The sequence below is a fragment of the Oxyura jamaicensis genome, chromosome 4 (assembly GCF_011077185.1).
Source record: "Oxyura jamaicensis isolate SHBP4307 breed ruddy duck chromosome 4, BPBGC_Ojam_1.0, whole genome shotgun sequence".
Taxonomy (NCBI): Eukaryota; Metazoa; Chordata; class Aves; order Anseriformes; family Anatidae; genus Oxyura; species Oxyura jamaicensis.
This window is the reverse complement of record NC_048896.1, coordinates 31,549,394-31,564,227: the sequence shown is the minus strand read 5'-3', so window position 1 is coordinate 31,564,227 and position 14,834 is coordinate 31,549,394. Positions and strand designations below refer to the sequence as shown.

The 14,834-nt window shown below is 37.3% G+C and overlaps 1 long non-coding RNA gene across 2 annotated transcripts in view; it reads right to left on the bottom strand.

Annotated features, from left to right (window-relative positions):
* Positions 1-3,796: 3,796 nt before the first annotated feature.
* LOC118166481 overlaps positions 3,797-14,834 on the bottom strand; it is a 43,831-nt gene continuing 32,793 nt past the window's right edge. Inside the window, exons 3-4 of one of the 2 annotated variants that reach the window (XR_004750521.1) lie at positions 8,452-8,580; positions 3,797-4,357 (exon numbers count right to left, since the gene is read on the bottom strand). This is a non-coding gene — a long non-coding RNA (uncharacterized LOC118166481). The remainder of the gene's footprint in view (positions 4,358-8,451; positions 8,581-14,834) is intronic. The other variant, XR_004750520.1, reaches the window with a different exon arrangement.

Sequence of the window (14,834 nt, the reverse complement as noted above, 5' to 3'; positions counted from 1 at the left end):
ACCAGATGAGAAAAACTTGAGATATTCCCTTCAAAATTAGCTGAAGATGCATGCAGTAAACAACTTTTTAAAATCTATAAATAGACATCAGGCTAATAGTTATTACATTCAATAATTTAGCATGATATGCATGACAGCTTCGACCTCCAAAATAATTTAGTGCCTTGAGCTGAGATTAAATGCAGAACATTAATTTTTCCCTCTGGTTGTCAAGCCAACCAAGAGGCCCGTCAAATCCATTTAAATAAAGCCTGCATCATGTAATAATATTAAAGGGGATAAAATATTAATACGGGACTGTGATAGAACAGTGGACAAAATAGCTGCAGTAAGGCAGCTTTAATTTACTACATCAACAATCTGCCTATGTGCTGAAAGCAGGACTTAAAGGTCCAGAGAAACACACATTTGAGTTTATATGCTCATTTGTAAAACAGTACTGATTTTCAATTGTTGAGAGTATTTACAATTATCATGTAGAAAAAAATGATGATTCCTAATTTCATTGAATTGATGCAGGAAAAAATATTGGACCAAAGTTTGCTCCACATAAGCAGATGTTATTTCCGTGACAGCAGTACAGCTGCATCCGTTTAATGCCAGTAATGAATTTTCTTCCTTCTGGATGATGTGTCATGCAAAGCTTCAATTGTTCATAATAAAGAAATGTATTGAAAGGGTAGGTAGACTCATGGACCAAAGACATACAACTCTAAATATTAGGCTACAGGTGCTTTACCAGAACAGAGGAACAGAGGTAGAATAAAATAAATCTGAAGTTTACTATCAAAAAACACACCTGCAGATTTAGACATGTTTAATTTGCATGATCAATGATATTTATCGTTTACAAAGGAAATGCCAAAAATATATATAAGAGATGAGGAAACGGCCTCAGGTTGAGCCAGGGGAGATTTAGATCAGATTTCCAGAATAATTTCTCCACAGAAAGGGTGGTTAGGCATTAGAACAGGCTACCTAGGGAAGTGATGGAGCTGCCAGCCCCAGAGATAATACAGAGACTTGTGGATGTGGCACTAAAGGAAACTGAGTTATGGACAGGGTAGTATTAGGTTGTTGGTTGGACTAGATGATCTTAAGATTCTTTTCTAACCTAAATAATTAAAAATATTCCTTATATGATCATAGAATGTCATGCTAACTCCACTATACTATATTTTAATTTACTCTTTCCAAATAATTTACTTTTCTAGATACAAAGTCAGGATCCCAACAAGAACACGTCTTAAGATTTTATCACATATCAACTAAATTCATACACATCCTGCACATTGCAAGTTCACAAGTGTTGCTGATGACTGTCCCAAAGACACGATCAAGGCCTGAGTTCTTATTTAAGAATAGTTTTTTCTACTACTTGTAATCATTTTTATCACAATGTTGTTCCAGTTAGAGTCTTCTGTATAATACAGTGCAAAATCTTGATTCCCAGAAGAACTGGAAGATTAAACAGTAGTCCTGATCTAAATGCAAGGAGTCACGTGAGTAGCTACACTGAATTCAGTGTAATTACAGACATTTGTAAAATTATTTTTTAATTAAATAAAATAAAATAAAATATGAAACACAGCAATGGAAGACCTACCAAAAATAGCAAGAGGGCAAATGGAAAAATATATACAGAGAGCACTTCACATGACACATGGATAGGTTCTACATTAGCTCTAAAGAAAGCTGCACAAAGGAAAACATGCCAAGTAGCTGAGGGTTGCGATTTACCAACAGTGAGCACAGGAGGATGTCTGGGTGGGCTTGGAAGTGTATTGTGGCATAGCAAGTTTTCCCCCAAACATGCTGAATTTTCTTGCACAAAGCCTGCCCATCAAGCCTAGCCAAGTTTGTTACATTTGACAGAATAGTAAGGACCTTAAGAGACTAAAAGATGGGACTGTCTGGTATTCTTTAAAACACATTCAGTGCAATCTCATTCAATCATAACATTATGGGTTTTAAACTGACAGATGATACAGTAAACTGGATAACAAAAAGTTCTTAGTGGGTATGTCTAAATGGTTGTTGTAGGCCATTCCTGATGACCATTTAACTAGATAGTGTACCCAGTACCAGTTCTCATATTAGCAGTGGTGTGCTTTTTGTGTGTCCATCTATACTGCTCAGAGCATGTAGTACTCATATGCCATATCCACACCACAAATCAACACACCAAGTCCTCTGATGCACAGGTATGTTATATATCACCATGTGCACGTGATCTTGTTTCTCAAACTTAGATCGCTCACACCTTTCCCGCAAAGTCAGCATGCTACAATAAGTCAGGTAACCAGGGATAATGATGTATGCTCCAGAGATGTTCAAGCTTCACTCATTTTGATTCTGATGAAAACCCACCACTCATGCTCTATATAGACAGATGTTTTTGCTCCTCATCCTTTCTAGTGGGAAAAATAGACTACTTAATGCTTGAACTGATTGCTTTGATCCAAGTTTTAATTAACTCCAAATGATGTCTAGACTACACACATCTTAGTGCTGCAAAACCAAACAGCTGCAACTTTGACTCCATGTTCTTCTAATGAAGTACGGGTTTAATATTATTACATTTTGGAGATTCGTCATCTGCTGGAAATCCATCCCTTCACACTGTTTTCATGGGAGTGAGAGGGATATAAGTTTATGCTTTATTAAGAAGCCTTCTTGAAACAGCATTTCAGAACGACACCACTGTTTATAGAAAGAAGAGTGAAACTAAACCTGAATCAATTTTCCAAATGCATTTTGAAACCAACTAAGGCTGACTTACTTCATATTTATTAAAGTGTAAAAAATACAGAAGTTTTATAAAAGTCACACGTGCTGAAGCTTATTTGTTTGATGATAACTTTAAAAAAAAATGCAGATCTTTTTACTGACCGGTTGTATTTCACATTTGTCCTTTTGTAGCTGTCCTTCACAATTAAAGTTAAAGAGACAGGAACATGCGAGGTGTTACAGTCTTTTGGAAAAAAAATCAAGGGCCAATGTAAAGATTTCTAAACTTTCAGATGCTATAATTGGAGCAGGGAAAACTGTATTCATCACAATTATCTTAACATTCTCAGAATGCCTGCTTTGTCCTTGCATGACCTAAGGCAGGATATTTTCCATAGCTACTTTCAGCTTTACACGTTTTAATTCCTCTGTAAAGACCATAATATACCTAAGGAATTATTTGTCAATTTAACTTAATTTCCAACAAACACATTTAAAGGATATTTCTAATTTTCAGGGAAATCTGTACTTAGCATTTTTGATCTGCAAAAAATATTCAAAATTCCACTTTGACTGAGCTTACGTTTGACCATCAGTACTTCATCTCAACAAGTGCCCTCAGCACATCCCAAAACTATGCAAGGAGAGTAAAAAGCTACAAAGCATTTCCCTGCATATCTTAGCACCTTGACAGTGATAACACAAGACTGTGCACAAAAAAAAAAAAAAAAAAAAATCACCTTGAGAAAGCCTGGGAGAACAGAACTACAAGCTGCAACACAGCACTTTGGCCATACAGAGCATGAGATCAATCTATTGCAGTAATAACATGAACTCCTAGAGTACTCGGTCGAACATTTCTAGAAGATATACAGGTAGGTTTTTTTCCACTTTCTCTTGGAAGTGCTGAAATAGCTCTAGGGATGCTTTATATCCTGGATGATTTTCATGCATTTGTGTTTTGCCTGTTCAGGTATGGAGCCAGGTTCATCATTATGCACCTCCACACAGTAGTACTGTTGACATGTTGCTATTCCCTTGCTTATAGGTAAGACAGGAGCACATCTAGAATTTCTCTTTATTATATGCTATGACTTGGAAAAAAAATGAAGAGAAGCATGTTTTATACTATATCCTGAAGGCAGTGATATCTGCAGCCGTCCAAAACCATGTCAGCACTAAAACACATTCACTGTCCTGTTAAGAGATTCCATGTTTTTGACAAAGTTGCACAATAGATCATGACAGTTGGATCCTACAGCAAAAAAAGTGCCTCTTGGATTTGTTTCTGTTAGGTCGTTTGAAGAGAAGAATCCGAATCTTGATTATGAACTCATGTCGGAGAGGTACCCAAGGCAGTATCTTCAGGCAAAGAGTTCACATCATTATATGGCACCAAAGGAAACAGCTACCACAATTCAAATGGCTGAAACTTTTCTGAGCATACCTGAAAGCAGCAGCCATCCTAAAGCATGACAGATTATCATTACCCTGTCTTCTCTTCAGTACAAAATTAAATCCTCGAAAGACCTGAAACTGGCAGAAAGTCAAGAGCAACTTCAATTGTAGTAGCTTGGAGCCACAGCATTTGGATTCATATAAGGCCAGCACAGATCATCTGTTCATCCTGTGGAGAGGATGAGCAGGAAATCAGAAAATGCCTGTATTCTTAAGGCAGAAAGTAAAAGCTCTATCTGTAATTTTAATTACTATTGCCAGATGCAATAAACATGACCATCTAATTTTGCAATACATGTAACTAGCTACAGAAACAATACAACATATGTGAGTCACAGTCATGTGGCCAACAGTGTAAATGAACAATTCTAGGTCCTTTTTTCTTTAAATAAATCATTACTACTTAATTGGCATGGAACATCGAGTTCTACTAAATACAGTTCAGGTTAGTGAAGCAACGTCTCTGTTTTAGGGAACTGAAAGGATCTGAAGCATTGAAGAATTAGAATGGCAACAATGGATAGAAGCAGACAAGCAAAGCCGAACAGCACTCTACATGGAGACATGTCTTCGTTTAACTAATCCTCTATTTTTCAAGTAGTAGTCTAAACTGAATTTCCAAACTGAACTTACTCAGGCTTACACGCACCTGCTGATCAGTTTCTAAACATCTCCCTTAGGCCCTGATTCATCAATTTAAATATCTGCATGACATTAATCAAGGAATTACTCCAATAGTCATACACTTGAAATATCTTTGGAAAAGGTCAGCAACAGATATAAAATTATCCTAGATGTCAATTACGTAATGTCACCAATACAAAGCCGTAGTCAGTCACTTATGATCCTCAAATGAGCGCTTTCCTCAAATACATTACAGAAAAAAATGATAGCACACGTGACAGCAAAACTTAAAGGACAGCTAACTGCCCTCTTGTGGAAGATGTGGAAGAGGACGTCTGTGGAATACAGGGACTTCTAGCACACGGAACCCTTTGGACATTTAAGTGAGCCGAGAAGTTCTGACTACTTCACAAAAGCTCAGAAAAAGTCTCTTGCAATCCACTACAACCTTCAAATACTTGGACAACACAAACAATTTCTGTAATGTCATAGCTTACTAAGTTACTATTGTAAACTTTGAGAACAACCCCCCATTTTTTTGAGAACTGTAACTTCAGAGTTTTTTGAACCAGAATCCTGATCTTGAGTTTTTCAGTATTACAACTGTTGGACCAAATACAGTTCCTTGAATGTTACACTTCCTGATGTTACAGGCCCTTACAGTCTAAGCAATTACTGTTACCAGACATACAGTCTTGGGCAGGAGATTGACATTGCTTCATGCTAATTTATTCAAGCTGAACAGCTACATTGATTAGACTGCCCTGAAGCATTAAGACTTTTGGTTCTTTTACCAAAATGTAAAAACAAGATTTGCTCTGCTTCAATAGATTTATTTTTTTTAGTGGAAAATATGGTGCACTTTCAAACTGCCCCTAGATACAAAGCTTCTCTGAGAGACATATCACAAAACCTTTGTAAGAAAGGCTCCTCTTTGCACCTTAGGCATAGATTCAGCATTACTGTGCCCAGCAATTATGTTCTCAAAATTGTATTCAGTACAACAGACGGGATATATGTGGATAACTTCAGTCATAAGGTGTTTTCCCATTGTTCACTACTTGCCAATTGATTGAAGCCACCTACTAATACCGATTCCACTCTACAGAGTCAGTAGACAACACTTTCAGTTTCCTGTCTGAATCCAAACCCCTCACTTATAAAATGCCACAAGGTCCAAGTTCTCCACAAGTATGCCTGCCTGTTGCTTGATGCCAAATTTGTATTCCTAAGGAACTTAGGAATGCCCAATCTCTCTCAGGTTTTGTGTTCATACTAATGACTAACGAGATGAGCATAAGGAATATAATCCATCTTATTCAAGCATATAGTGTTGGTTACAGAAGCAAATAAAATTTATTTAAGAAACTTTGAAATAAAACTATGATGAAAAAATAAAACACCATCAATGGTGACCTGAAATGTAGCTTGACCCTTCAGTATTACACCCCAAACTATCTCTCAGCTCTGTATTTTCTCCTATCAGGACTCCAAAATGGGTCCTTTATATTTACAGGCATTTCAGCAACAGGCTCTGACTTAGAGCAGAGGAACTTGATATATGGTACTTAGTTTAGACTACTCAGTTATCTTTTCAATAAGCACAAAAGGATGACTTGAATTGTTCTTCTCTTGGTTTCTATTCAATTCTTCAGTCAGAAATTAATATACCTTGGACAAAGGCATGAAGTGAATGAAACCTAGGCTTCAATTGTTTTAAATATATTCAGAACACTGCATACTCATTTGCTGTCTCCAGAAAGGAAATGTTGCTTTGTTTAATTCTCTTAAAACAGCAGATCCTTTAAGGTAAAGACTTACTACATCTGATTTGTTTTCCTGTCCAAAAGAATACAAAAACTGGTTTCATCTAACATTTTGCTTTTGGTGCAATTGCAGGAGAGATCCTCATTTGGATTTTGCACCTTCCCCCCCCCCCCCCCCCTTTTTTTTTTATTTTAAACCAACTAGTCCATTCATCTTTGGAAAGCAATCAAAATCAGGAAAGGCTTTTACTCTGTTGTAACTCTTAAGTTAGGGGGAACAATTATAATACCCTGTGAATATTAGGAGTCATCAGCTTATCCCAAAACTACACAAAGATCAAAGATACTACAGAACTGTGAGCAAAAAAGCATGACTCCCTAGTCCCTTCGGTCACCTTATATAGATTCTGTTAGACTAATTTCATAGCCAGAAAATGCCTAAGTCATAAAAGCAGACTCAATACTGTGCCCTAAATATTTTTAAAACAAAGGAAAGCTAATAAAGAATATGCAAACATATCCCAATATCTTGCATGGGTTTAAGGTTCACCTGGAATGTGGGAGTCAGTTTCACATACTACATAGCTGGTTTTGACCCTCAATCAAATGACAGGATCACATATCAAATGTGAATGTTACAATCTTTACACTCCTCTATGGTTGGGCATTCAGCCAGAATATACTGAGTTCAATAATCCTACTTCAGGAAACACCAGGCTTCAGTGTCAGCTATAATGGTACATAGTTTTGAGGCTTGAGGAGTTTAATCAGCCCTTCAGACATGACTGATTGTAGAAACAAGACCATGCAGGGTAAGATGGCAGCTAAGCAATAGTACCTCCATGATGGTCCTCTTGACAACCAAATACCTTTACGTATCTGGCTGTTCCAATTTCAACAAGATATTCAGTCATACCCAAGTCTGATTTCAATGAGATATTCAGAAGACTCCTTTCAGAAGGGACCCTCCTGGAAGCTGTCTGGTTTGCGCAATCCTAAACCATTGTACCAACCTAACCCACAACTGTGAGAATAGCCAAGGGATTCACTTCCAAAATCACCTTCTCCAAATGAAAGTGATATTGTAAATGCAACCTGCCAGAATTAGCTCCTAATCTTTTCTTTTGCACTCTCCATTATACTAATATACAAAATGGCATTGATCATTTTTCCAATCTATGAGGAAAGATTAAATTAATGCTTGCAATAATATACAAGTGGGAAACAAACTCAAAGGAGACATTGGTTTTATCCATCAGCATGGGGGTATTTCCTACATTCTCATACCTTCTTTCATTATCAAGGAAGCTATAAGCTGCAGTACCTAATGACATGTATGACTGTTTTTGTCATACAGGTTGTAATAGCTACTAACAGTTATAGCTCTAAGATGTGTTTTTTGTTGTTGTTGTTTTAGGGAGAAGAATAACTGCTTCTCTTTAAGGAAACCAGTCTCGGCCATAAAACAAATATGAACAGAAATAAATGACACCTGTTTCTTCTGTAAATGTCTCACAGCTAATTGATATTTTTACCTGCATTATGAGGCAAGACAAAGTTTGTATAGAAAAGTAATACCTTATTAGATCAACTGACACCACTTAAAACAGAAGAGTTTTGAGCACATAAGCCTCTTTGAGATCTCCATAATTCTAAAAAGTTTAAGTTCACTCCTTATTAGATATTGGAGAATCTAAAGACAAAAGCATGTTTAACAGGACATTATATTATATGGCTTCTAATACAGCACAATACCTAACAATCTTCGGTAATTATCATCACAATTCTCAAAAGGAGGTTGTTAAACAGGTTTGAATTCACACTGTGAACTCTCAGTTCTCTTGGACATAAAGTGTTTTCTGTACTTAGCTACCTTCTTTCATGAAATTTGAAGGCAATCATCTTCTAGCTCCTCACCCTGCTGTCAAGTTTGGTTGAATCTGATCAATGTAGTCAGAGTTCTGATTACATTAGACTGCAGGTTGAAAAATCCCATACGAACCTGAATAAACAAAAGAGGACACAAGACTGGATTCATTACCGCAAATATAAATTAAAGTGTTATTCCAGAAGTCAATTGTGCAATTAAAATCTGTACCTAAACAATTTCACATCTCATATTACCATTTAGATATTTACAAGCATGCAAAAAAAGAGATCTACAAGGCAACGCAATTTGGTTTTAATATTGGTAGAAAATAGTAACTAAAATTAGCTGCGGTCTTTGGAACAAAATAATTTTATGGACAGTTGAGTCAGATTCTGTATCATTAAATCAGCAAACAAGTTTTTTTTTTTTTTTTTTCCTGTACGAATAAGGACTACAGTATACAGTTCTTTGCCACCTAAAGTGGCATTTTGAAAAATGATGTTAGTTTGGTTTGCAACCTCAGCTGACATAGGAAAAATGTTAAGATGAATTGCTAACATTTCTGCATGAGCTCTGGACAGGATGATGTAATGTGCTGAAACAACCCAAACAACAAGAAATGGCACAGGCACAAACAAAGAGCAAAAGAAGCCCCTGTAGTCCATGACTGATTAACTGCCTGCTCTGATAAAATGGGCAAACCCTTTCAGTCCCAGTAGTTATTTGCTTTAGAAATAAAATACAAAACTTAATATTCTTGAGTAGAGTAACTAATATGCTAATAATATAATAAAACTAATAATCTTCTCCCATCTATAAAAATAGGTGTGTCCCCAAATCACAATGCTAGATAAATAGAGAAGCTGCAACATGATTGACCCTGCAAGAAAAAGTATGTGAAATATGTCCGTGAATTCCAAAGCTACCACCTCAATCAAGCAAGCAATTCACAGAAGCAAACAGGTGGATTTCTCCTCGCCTTTTATCTTTTCATGTTATAGATTTAACTATCATCAGCAGACACTCAGATAAATGCAGCAACCTTTGTACCAGAGCACAAACAAGGAGAATGGTCTTGAAACCAAAGGGTATCAATAGGACATAAAACAACAAATAAAGGTGAAAATACCAGTGAACGCAGATGTATATTTAGGGCTGAAAGAAAAAGAGAAGCTCTGGTACAGACCAAGTCTGAGTATCCAGACTAGAGACAAGTTAGATTTATAGAGAACCTAAGAAGCTGTGAATGTGAATCCCTGGAGGTGTTCAAGGCCAGGTTGGATGGGGCTTTAAGCAACCTGGTCTAGAGGGAGGTGTCCTTGCCCATGGCAGGGAGGTTGGAACTGCATCGTCATTGAGGTCCCTTCCAACCTAAGCCATTCAATGAGTCTGTGAAACTAAGAAGCAACACTACTGTTTACCCAATATTAATTTTTAGTGTTCTGATCACTTCCACCTAATCACAGTGAGTGAAAAAAGTTATCCAAGTTTTTCAAACAGGACTAAAACTCTAAGACATTATACATTGCTCCCAAAAACATTCCAAAGACGAGATCTGTTCTGAAGTGCAGTGGAACTTCTATTGCCTGCATTTTCCCAGTACTTTAACTACCATTCAGTGAATAAAGAACTTGCATTTGCCTCACTGGTTTCACATAAATTAAATAGACCATTCAGATTTGCTGTTAGATGCTAAGCAAAATTAAAACAAGAAAAACAAAACCACACCTTATTAATTATGTGAATTATGAGCTGCAGTTCCTGGATTTATACTTCAGCTATAAAAACCAAATTGCTATAGTATTATTACACCAAGCATTCTTCTGTCACCAGATGGATATTTTTTTTTAATCTCCCTGTGTATTGCAATAGGATTAAACTGTACCTCCAGTGGTCTCACAAAAAAAAAAAAAAAAAAAAGGCACCAAAATTGTAAATTCTAAACAGAGACCATTTAGGCCACGAGACCTTCACTATTCAGAGTGTCATTTAAGCCTTTCTATATTACATCTTACAGTTCAATGCAAGACACAGTGACAATGTAAAGAATAGCTCCTCCCTCTCCCCCCATCACAGGGAAGATAAGCAAGCAAACAGACAGAAAAGGATGAGTGAAAATAGATTTCTGTTCTTCCATATTTCAGGACTAGAGATTTCATGCCACTTTTTAGTGTCACATTTAGAGTTGACAATGGCACATAAGAGAAATTAGGCCTCCTCTCCATATTGGAGATCAACTGCATTCAAGTAGATCAGTAGACAAGTACCTCATGTTGTCATAAAATAATGCTTCAGCTGAACGAACTGGTAAATGCACACAGACCAAAGCAGCTCCGCTAATTGATGAACCAAAAGCTCAGACATGTCAAGGCCTGGTTGGATCCATATCAGTCTAAGAGCAACGCATTGCTACCAGTCAGTTGTCTAAATCAAAACTAATACGGAGCAGTGCTTCACAGTCCCAGTGGTTTGACACCAATGGGCAGCTCAGCACCACTATACTGCTCTCACTCCCCTCATACAGCTGCTATGAGGCTGTCCAGCCCCATAATCACTCGGGCATTTTCAGGACACAGCTTTAAAAAACCATTATTGAGTGTTGCATGTACCCCAGCTGAGAGAAATGTCTACCTGGTCAAGCTGTTTTGGATTTTATCTGGTCAATACTGTATCAGAAGGCCTGATAGCCTAGAGCCTTTTTCTCCTATCCCTCAGTCCACCTGGTCCTAGACTAACAACTCAGCTAGGCCTCTGGTATCAGGCCCAACAATTCACAAAACATCGATCCCAAGATCCCAGGGCAGAAGAGGAAAGCATGGGGAGATGAGGACAGCAGTTGTAAATGTAGGGAACTGGTGTTTAAAAACAGAATAGCAGTATGTGACACCATGAATACACGTTGTCTACATCATCTACAAGTCTGAGTCCATCTGCTGGAAATGCAGCAACAAACTGGATACAGACCCAAAATTCGCAGTATTGTTTACATAACCATAAGATTTCAGTCTTTAGACTGTAGTTTAAAAAGCGAGTGCATCTGGTCTTTCCTTCTACAAAGCGAATCCACACTCAAAATAAAGCAATCCCACTCATAGTTTGAATGCAACTTGAGCCATCGTATCATTCATAAGATCAATCACTAATAGATCCACACAGCTCCAGAAAGCCATGTTTTGAGGTCCTTCATTTCTAACACTATCAAAAACATTTGTTTTTCAACAGGTGTAGTTTCTAAGGAGCTGGTAACACAACTGGATTCCCTGCTTTCATTAACAGGTTTGTACAAGTAACTCTAAATCTCTACATTGCCTAGAATATATTTGAATTCAATGATATCCAGAAGGCCTATCTTGCTAGAGAAGCAGGCTCTAGCATAGGGTGGATATGGTGTTTTATACACCATACGCCAAGGTCCACTTGAAATACGCACTGCCAAAGTGTCACTTAACACTTCATTGTGCTGCACGCCAAAGAAACAGGCCTGAAAAGAGATTCTCATAACTAGATCAATGATAACTAAAGAATGTCAGAAGCACAAAGGATGGGATCCTTTCTGGTAAGGCTGAGGAGGGGAATATTTATCTGAAGGATCTTCAGCATTAATTTTAGAAAGACACACCTAGGGACCTCAGCTTTGGAGAAACATGGGAGACGACCTGGAATCAGCTTGGTTTGGCAGCCTGCTGGATGAAAAAAAAAAAAAAGGAACATTTTTGATTTTATCCAGAGTCACAGGTAGCTTCAAGACAACATACTTTCTAGTGCCCTAAATCTATCCCAACACGGTGACTGAGAAGAGCTTTGCAAAGCACTACAGAATTGCAGGCAAACTCCCAAATACTTCATTCCTGAGGAAGAGCAATCTTGAGCAGGTGCTGCATCTGTAGGGTCTGGCACCCCAAGGAAGGTTGTCATCATCATTCAGTGGCAACCCTGCACTGCAAAGATCAGAGAAAGACATCTTTCAGCGTTAGGATCCAATGAGCCTCAGCACAGAGTGGGAAGAGGGATTAAGGAATAGTATTAAATTGTAACATCAGTAATTAAAATAAAGCCTACCTCTGCGCAATCACTTTCTCCCCATTAGCAAGCTACCAACAAGACACCAGTTAAAAGCAAACCATCTATGATAGCAAAGATACAGGGTCACAAATGCAGATTCACAGAACAGTAAGGATAAATCATTTCATCGGTTCTCTTCCTCACTTGAAAGGATTTATGAGGTGAAAATCTATAGCTGGTATTGAGCATCTCTAGGATCAAAAGGGGCTGAAGACAATGTGGATTGCAGCTAGCTTCAGACATTACTGTCTCAGTAGAAAAGGCTTTAATTTATGCCAATATTGAAAACTTATATTGTTCTGGTATAGGTTTACAATTCTGATTCTCTTCAAGGCTGTTTTTTTTTTCCTTTAAAAAACAAATCTCTCTGTAATAGAGCTTCTGAGCATCAGAATGACTTTTGCCATTTCTCAAAGCTGCATGATAACAAAAGGTCACAGGCTGGCTCCAGTTCCCTTGTATTTAACAAAATAATATGGTTCAGAACAGAAAAGCTCAACCTAAAGGTCACAACAAAATCTATTTTTCTCCACTGTATTGTACAGAATATTTCCTTAGACTCCCATTCCATCCTATAGCAGAGTGAGCAGGTTTCAAAACTAACCTAGGTAACACATTGTACATGCAATTTTCTAAACACTATCATTTTTTTGGGGGTGGGGGGAGCAATAAGGGGAATAAAGGGGAACAATGAGGAGGGAAAATTTATCCCATTGAAGAATGTTTAAGTACCAGAACAATTAAAGATCCTAAAAGTTATGGCATACTGAATTAACACCAGCTCACATTAAAGTCATGGCAGTTGACTTTCAAAGATTCAGCATCTGTTTCCAGACCTAAATGGATTTTCCAGATAAATGCAAACACTACACCAGACAAAAACAACTTTTCTGGGCTTTTTGCTCACCTTCTCATTTAAGTGAACACTAGAGTATGAGGTTCAGCTTACTCCTTTTGATTCTTTGGGATAAGCTCCAAGTAACAAAGAGGAAAATTACTAGAACAGTGATATTTTACGGTGATATTTCAATATTTTTTTCTACTGAGTGGCAATTAACATAGGTCTTTATCACTTGGGGAGGAAGCTTATAGGGCAGTGGGGCTATCTGTGGCTACTGAAAATGGAGGCATAGGATAAATACTATTCCCACATTTTTTCCCCACAATGAAATTTAGTGAACGTAGGGGCTGCAGATAAGGTTTTTAAACAAAACACGTGGAGGTCTCTGAATCTTCAAATCCTTTCATTTTACATACATCTTGTAAAGTTCACTTTTTTTTTTTTTTACTTCTCCAACTTCCAGATAAACTATAAAACACTAAATAAAATGAAGCAGCATATATATAGGATGCTTCAAAGAATTTGTCATCTTCCTTTGTGTGGAGGCTTCCTCCTCCTCTAACAATTTTCTCCTGTTGGACAAAAATTGTGATTTAGTACCTTGTTCAGGGTAGAGGCAGGGGAAGTCCTAGACTACAGCAACCTTGATGCCACGTACTATATGGAAAATACCATTTAAAACACAAGTATATCCCTGTATATTATCAGAAAGAACCAATATCACACCATTGATACAAAGATGATTCTAATAAAGCAGTGCTGTTTGGTGTTTTTTGGTTTTGTGTGTGCGCACGCACGCACATGCATTTCTGGTGAAGATAAAACACCTTTTATTAAGAAGCAACAAACTTCACTGACAGCCCACTTGTATGCAGAATTATTTCAGGTTAATTTTAAAGAACAGGATGTAATTTTTTAGCAAAAGAATCAAAAACATTTGTGAAATTTATTTTTTTTAATCCAAATTTTTAAAAAATGTAGCTCTTGCTACAGACATGGGACATTATAAACTCATACACGAATGTGAGTGTACCAATGCACAGAACTACTGCACATAGAAGCCTGCAAAAAGCTACATGAGCAGCCTGTAACTGGACAAGAATGTAAGCTTGATTTTTATTTTGTATCCTGATATCTCTAGATTAGCTTCTGGCTTCTCCGGTATCTCAAAATAAGTGGCATAAATGAGATCAAGCTTAGCTCCATACAAGCCATTTTTGCTTGCCTGGGTTTTTATTCCCAACTTGAAGGAAACTATTACAGATGAAAACAGAAAAAGCACCTGCTATTCCAACTTTAAAGGCAAGAAAAATAAAGCTTTTCTTCCTTGAATCTGTTACGAGTTTTATTTTATGGGCATCAACAGTTCTTTTTCAAAATAGATCTCCTAGTAGTAGTCATAAATTTCTAGTCAGGTTACGAATTTGGTCATTTGTCCCCTTCCAAGCTGAATTAGCAACCAACTACTTAAATGTACATTGAA